The sequence below is a fragment of the Pan paniscus genome, chromosome 19 (assembly GCF_029289425.2).
Source record: "Pan paniscus chromosome 19, NHGRI_mPanPan1-v2.0_pri, whole genome shotgun sequence".
Classification (NCBI taxonomy): Eukaryota; Metazoa; Chordata; class Mammalia; order Primates; family Hominidae; genus Pan; species Pan paniscus.
In genome coordinates, this window is record NC_073268.2 from 96,585,553 (window position 1) to 96,592,418 (window position 6,866).

Consider the following 6,866-nt stretch of genomic DNA (forward strand, 5'->3'; position numbering starts at 1 on the left):
AAACTCCTGACCTTGAGATTTGCCCACCTCGGCCTCCCAAAGTGCTGGGATTACAGGCATGAGCCATGGCGCCCAGCCAAAAAATATTTTTTAATTGTTAAAAATAATAATGGAATGCCAAATGTAGTAGAACAGTTTCACAATGACAAGAAATATTAGTTCCTAAAAAATCCCCAAGATTCAGATAAGAGATTACAAAAACCTTGATAAATTAGTGACATTATGTAAAATCAACAGTGCTGGGTTTGGTGGCTCAGACCTGTAATCATTGCACTTTGGGAGGAAAATGCGGGAGGAGTGCTTGAGCCCAGGAGTTTGAGAGCCTGGCCAACATAGCAAGACCCCATTCTCTACAAAACGGAAAATAAAATAAAATCAGAATTTTCTTTTACTTTATTTATTTATTTGAGATGGAGTCTCGGTCTGTCTCCCTGGCTGGAGTGCAGTGGCGTGATCTCAGCTCACTGCAGCCTCTGCCTCCCGGGTTCAATCGATTCTCCTGCCTCAGCCCCCCAAGGAGTTGGGATTACAGGCATGTACCACCACACCCAGCTAATATTTGCATTTTTAGTAGAGACAGGGTTTTGCCATGTTGGCCAGACTGGTCTCGAACTCCCGACCTCAGGCGACCTGCCCGTCTCTGCCTCCCAAAGTGCTGGGATTACAGGCATGAACCATGTCGCCTGGACTTCCTTTATTTTAGATAGCACAGGGTCATGGAAGATAAAGTGATGCCTTCCTTCCCCTACCCCCTACCCCGATTTCTACTGCTTGCATTATTTCTTAGGGTAAAGAATCTTCTTCTGTGGCTGGAAGACTCTATTCCCACCGTAGTTTAGTCCTGGATGTGTGATTAAAGAAATCCAGTGGTTGCCCTGCTCTGAGAAGGACAGCTGGGCCTGGGTTCTCTCCTGGCTCAGTATAGACCCCTCCCCACTCCTGCTGAGGACACCCAGGGAAGCTGGAGGCAGCTCTGGGGCGTTTTCTCTGTCTTCCCTAGACTTTTCTTCAGCTGCCCAAACTGTAGAGGGATGCTGAAGCCCTCTCTTCCCGCAGTCTGTCCCTAAGGGTTGCGCTGGCACCTGCGCCCCCAGTTCCCCTTGGCAGCACTCCTTTGGTTTCAGGGCTTGTCTGCCATTTTTCTTTTTTTTTCTTTCTTTTTTTTTTTAAGACAGGGTCTCAGTCTGTCATCCAGGCTGGAGTGCAGTGATGCAATCTCATTTCACTGCAACCTCTGCCTCCCGGGCTTAAGTGATCCTCCCACCTCAGCCTCCCAAGTAGCTTGGGAACCACAGGCTCACGCTACCATGCCCGGCTAATTTTTGTATTTTTTGTAGAGACAGGGTTTCGCCATGTCACCCAGGCTGGTCTCAAACTCCTGGGCTCAAGCGATCTGCCTGCCTCAGCCTCCCAAAGTTCTGGGATTGCAGGTGTGAGCCACCATGCCCGGCCTGCTATTTTTCAGTTTGTGGCAGAAAAGTTGTTTTCCTTTCCTCATTTTGTGGTTGCTGCTTTATTCACTTATTTGTTTTTTTAACTTTTTAAAAAGCAACATTTGGTTCATTTCACCAGGAGCTGGGGAGGGAGGTACAGGAGGCTGCCCTGATCCTTTGTTGGGTTTGACCTGGAGACTTCGGGCTTGACGTGACAGAGCGACTGCACCCACTGGTTGTCCTCTAAGAAGGCGTGAGGGGAACCCCAGACACCTCTACAGGAGCCAGAGACATTCCTAGGGGGTCACAGGGTCCGCTGAGGTGAACAGGGATTCTGGAATGAGGCAGCCAAGGGGATGGAAGGGAGGAGGCTGGCAGGGAAACGCCCAGAGCACGTGCTCCTGCCCGACACCTCCTGGCAGAGAACAGGAGCTGGCAAGAGAGGAAGCCCGCTTGTGGTGGGGGCACTGAAAGGCAGGGCCTGGCTGGGATGGGGGCCCAGCCTAGGCTGAAAACAAAGAGAAAGGAAAGAGGGTGCCGGTGTCCCATGCACTGTGGACCCCCAGCCCTGGCCCTGGGGTGGCAGGGGCAGAACCGGGCACTGCAGGGACCTCCTCAGCCCACCCTCCTCCTGCTTCCTGGCAGGGATGAGAGAGGGAAGCAGGAGGCAGGGTGGGATTGCCAGCTGCTCTCGGATCGTTTTTTTTTTTTTTTTTTTTTTTAGAGACAGGATCGTGCTATGTTGCTTAGGCTAGTCTTGAACTCCTGGGCTCAAGCGATCCTCCTACCTCTGCCTTCCAAATTTCAGGCATGAGCCACTGCACCAAGCCTGGATCTTTTTTTTTTTTTAAACAACTTTGTTGAGATATAACTCCCGGCCAGACACAGTGGCTCACACCTATAATCCTAGCACTTTCAGAGGCTGAGGTGGGAGGATCACTTGAGCCTAGGAGTTTGAGACCAGCCCAGGCAACATAGTGAGACCCCCATCTCTACAAAAAACAACAACAACAACAAAAATGAGCCTGACGTGGTGGCACATATCTGTATTCCCAGATACTCCGGAGGCTAAGGTAGAGGATCACTTAAGCCCAGAAGACGGATGCTGCCATGAGCTGAGATTGCACCATTGCACTCCAGCCTGAGCAACAGAGCAAGACCTTGTCTCAAAAAAAAAAAAAAAAAAGAGGAAGAGCTATAAACCATACGGCACACAATTCACCCGTTTAAGATGCTTCTAGTGTATTCACAGATGTGTGCAATCGCCGCCACAGTTAACTTTAGGACATTCCATCATCTGTAAAGGAAACATCCCCTACCTTTAGCTACCACCCTGATAGACAGGGGGCCTGAAGACCCCTCAGTGATGCAGGGCAGGGCTGGAGTGGGGGCCCTGGGCTGACTTTATTGCTCTGCTATTGCTGCCTTGAAATTCTGAATACGTTTTTAAAACAAACGCACCATCCTCTCATTTTGCCCTGAGCTCCACAGACGATATAGCTGGTCCTGAAGTGGGGCAGAGGATCATTCTGACTTGGAGTCAGACGCTAGCGATGCAGGCTTCTACTGGGTGGAGGCCCAGGAGCTCAGGAGCCTTCTGTGGGAGTGTGCCCATTGGCAGCGCATCCCTGGAGATGGACGGACCATTTCCACATCGCCTTTGCCCCTGTGCACGCTCCCTCTGGCTGCCGTCATAAATGACCACAAACTGGGTGGCTTAAAACAACAGAAATGTATTTGCTCGTGGTTCTGGAGGCCAGAGGTCCACACTCCAGGGGTGAACAGGGCCGCACCCCCATGAGGACTCCAGGGAGGGTCTGCTTCATGCCTTCTCTTGAGTTTCTAGTGTTGCCACCGACCCTTGGCGTGTCACTCCAGTCTCGGCCTCTGCCAACATGGGGTGATCATGGGGTGTCTAGGTCTAGGGCCCTTCTCCTCTTCTTCTTCTTCTTCTTTCTTGTTTTTTTAAGACAGGGTCTTGCTCTGTCGTCCAGGCTGGAGTGGAGTGGCACTATCTCAGCTCTGCAACCTATACCTCCCAGGCTCAAGCGATCCTCCCACCTCAGCCTCCTGAGTAGCTGCGACTACAGGTGTGCACCACAACACCTGGCTAATTAAAAAAATTTTTTTTAGGCCAGGTGCAGTGGTTCATGCGTGTTATCCCAGCACTTTGGGAGGCCGAGGCAGGCGGATCACTTGAGGTCAGGAGATCGAGACCAGCCTGGCCAACATGGTGAAACCTTGTCTCTACTAAAAATAAAGAATTAGCTGGGCATGGTGGCATGCACCTGTGATCCCAGATACTCAGAAGGCTGAGGCAGGAGAATTGCTTGAACCCAGGAGACAAAGGTTGCAGTGAGCCAAGATTGTGCCATTGCACTGCAGCCTGGGAGACAAGAGCAAGACTCTGTCTCAAAAAAAAAATTTTTTTTTAGCAGATTTTAGCAGAGACAGGGTCTCACTGTGTTGCCCAGGCTGGTCTCAAACTCCTGAGCTCAAGCAATCTGCCCGCCTTGGCCTTTCAAAGTGTGGGATTACAGGCCTGAGCCACTGCACCCAGCCCTTCTCCTCTTTTATAAGGGCACCCATCCCTGGACTAGGGCCCACCCTAATGACCTCAACTTGATTACGCTGGCAGAGACTTATTCCCAAATGAGGTCCTATTTACAGGTACTGGGGGTCAAGGCTTCAGCATTCTTCAGCGGGGGGCCACCATCAGTGACACCCTGACTCGCAAGCCTCAATCACCTGTTCCAGTGAGAAACAGGACTGAGATCAGAAGGAATGAGGCAGAGCTGCCCTCGGCTGGTTCTCCTCTCCTCCTCACCTGCCCACCCCGGCCTCTGCGCCCGTCACTGTCCTCTCCAGCTGTTCTTCCTTCGGGGCAAGGAGACTCAGCAGAAGGGTACGAGTGGCCTGGCCCTGTGGGGAGCCGCAGACAGGCCTGTGGGTGCTTTGGATAACTACTGCGCCTGTCAACTCTCCTTGGTAGTCTAGGGTTCAAAGCCCAGGTCCATTCTAGAAGTCTGCTTCCAAGCGCTAAGGAAGCTTCAATAGTTACTGGGAAAACCACAGGGGTCAAAGGTCCGTCGAGTTATTTCCCGGATCCGAGTCTGACGTCTTTTCCCCGCCGCTTGTGGTGGTTGTGACCGAACTTTGAGTTTTGGAACAGGTCACATGGCTTTGAAATCACGGTCAATTCACCTGGTGCTGCTTTGGCTTCAGGCTCTTCCTTCTGCCCAGCTCCGTCCCACCCAGCAGCCCGCAGAGAAAGGAGGCAGCTGGCACCACACTGGGCTTTGGAGACACTGCGGGGACTGTGGACCCCACCCTGCTGCACGGAGCTCCTGCAAAAGCAAACCTGAGGACCTTGGTGAGTACTTCCGGATACCCGGCTCCTGGGACGGCTCGTGGCGCTGCTCCTGCACACACGACTCTCCAACGATCATTTTCCATGTTTTATTTTTATCTTTTAGTTTTTGAGATGGAGTCTCACTCTGTCACCCAGGCTGGAGTGCAATGATGCAATCTCAGCTTACTGCAACCTCCGCCTCCCAGGTTCAAGCGATTCTCCTGCCTCAGCTTCTCAAGTAGCTGGGACTACAGGCACCCGTCACCATGCCTGGTTAATTTTTGTATTTTTAGAGACAGGGTTCCGCCATGTTGGTCAGGCTAGTCTCAAACTCCCGACCTCAGGTGATCTGCCCACCTTGGCCTCCCAAAGTGCTGGGATTACAGGCATGAGCCACTGCGCCCAGCCCATTTTCCATTTTTCAGATGACAGGTGTTGATTTGCTCTGATTTTCAAGTATTTTTAGCATACAGATCCCTGCAAGAGGCATCTGTCTCCAGTGGTCCAGCCTCTCATTCCAAATGAAAAGAATCAAGTCACAGGAATTCATGGGTCTGTGAGGAATCGCTCCCACCTGTGCCCAGGAGATTAACAAAGGCGGTGGCTGCAGCTCTGTGAGCAGTGGAGAAAAATTAGGCACAACCTGATATCCTCCCACAGGAGCGTAAGTCCACTGTGGTTATTCATATCATTGAATCCAGTGCACAGTTTAAAGGACCGTGCATGTATCAAGCTGCATGTATCAGTATGAGAAACCTCAGAAGCCATACAGCCTTGCACAGAACGATAGTTTCTGTGAAGTTCCAGCTAACACTGAAGGCACTGTTGATGTAAAGCTGCTGTCTGCATGAAGTATCACGCAAAGATGCTATGTACTGTTTATACACACTTCCACTTGTAGGAAATGATTTTTAAAATATCATTTTTAGGCTGGAGTGTAATCCCAGCACTTTCAGAGGCTGAGGTAGACAGATCACCTGAGCCCAGAAGTTCGAGACCAGCCTGAGCAACATACGAAGATTCCATCTCTACAAAAATTAAAAAATAAGCCAGGCATGGTGGCGCATGCCTGCGGTCTCAGCTACTTGAGAGGCTGAGGTGGGAGGATTGCTTGGGTCTGGGAGCTCAAGGCTGCAGTGAGCCACGATCACGCTACTGCGTTCCAGCCTGGGCAACAGAGTGAGACCCTACCTCAAAAAAAAAATCATTTTTAAATGATTTTAGAATGTCTGGCCAGAGAGGGAGGGAAGAGGGACTGAAGAGAACAAAAAGGTGCCATCTGCCTCGCGTTTCCTTAAAAAGAAACCTGAAGTGCAGAATGTCAAGATGGTTGAATCCGTACGGTAGATATGTGGATATTTGTTATTTGCAGGGTATTTGTTATTTGCAGGATTTTTTAATATGCTGAAAACAGTGCACAGTTTTAAAACATTTTAAAATTATTTAGATGGATTAATGGGCTAATGACCTTATGTTGATGCCAGAGAGGGGCTCAGGCAGGGGCACAGTGGGGGACACAGCTCATCTCTCGCTGGGATGGGAGGCTGGGCAGGTGACGGCTGAGGACCTCCAACAGCTCTTAGAGTCTGCACTAGCCAGCATGTCCCCTGAAGAGCAGGTGTTCCGGGCTGTAACGGCGACCTGCTTCATGTATTCTGTCCAGACAGACCTGGGCTTGGGACATCAGCCCTGGTGGCGGCCCCAGATCAGCTGCAGCTCAGCCCTTTCGGGGACCTGTCCACCCTCTGTCTGCCTCGCCATCTTTGGAAGCCCACACCCCCCTCAGCCGAGCCGTGCTGGCCGTTACTACCCTGAAGTGTCTTCTGCGAGGCACTTGTGCCCAGTGTCACTCCCCAGCACATTTCCCTCAAGTGGAGTCCTCTGCGCAGTCCTCTGTCTGCACACTGTCCTGGGCTGCTGCAAACAAGGGACCACCTGCTGGGTATTTGAAAACAATGGGAACTTTTTTTTGGTTTTTTTAGACAGAGTCTTGCTCTGTCGCCCAGGCTGGAGTGCAGTGGCACAATCTCGGCTCTAGAGAAGCCGACAGTCTTGCTTCTAATGAAAATTACCTTTCATAA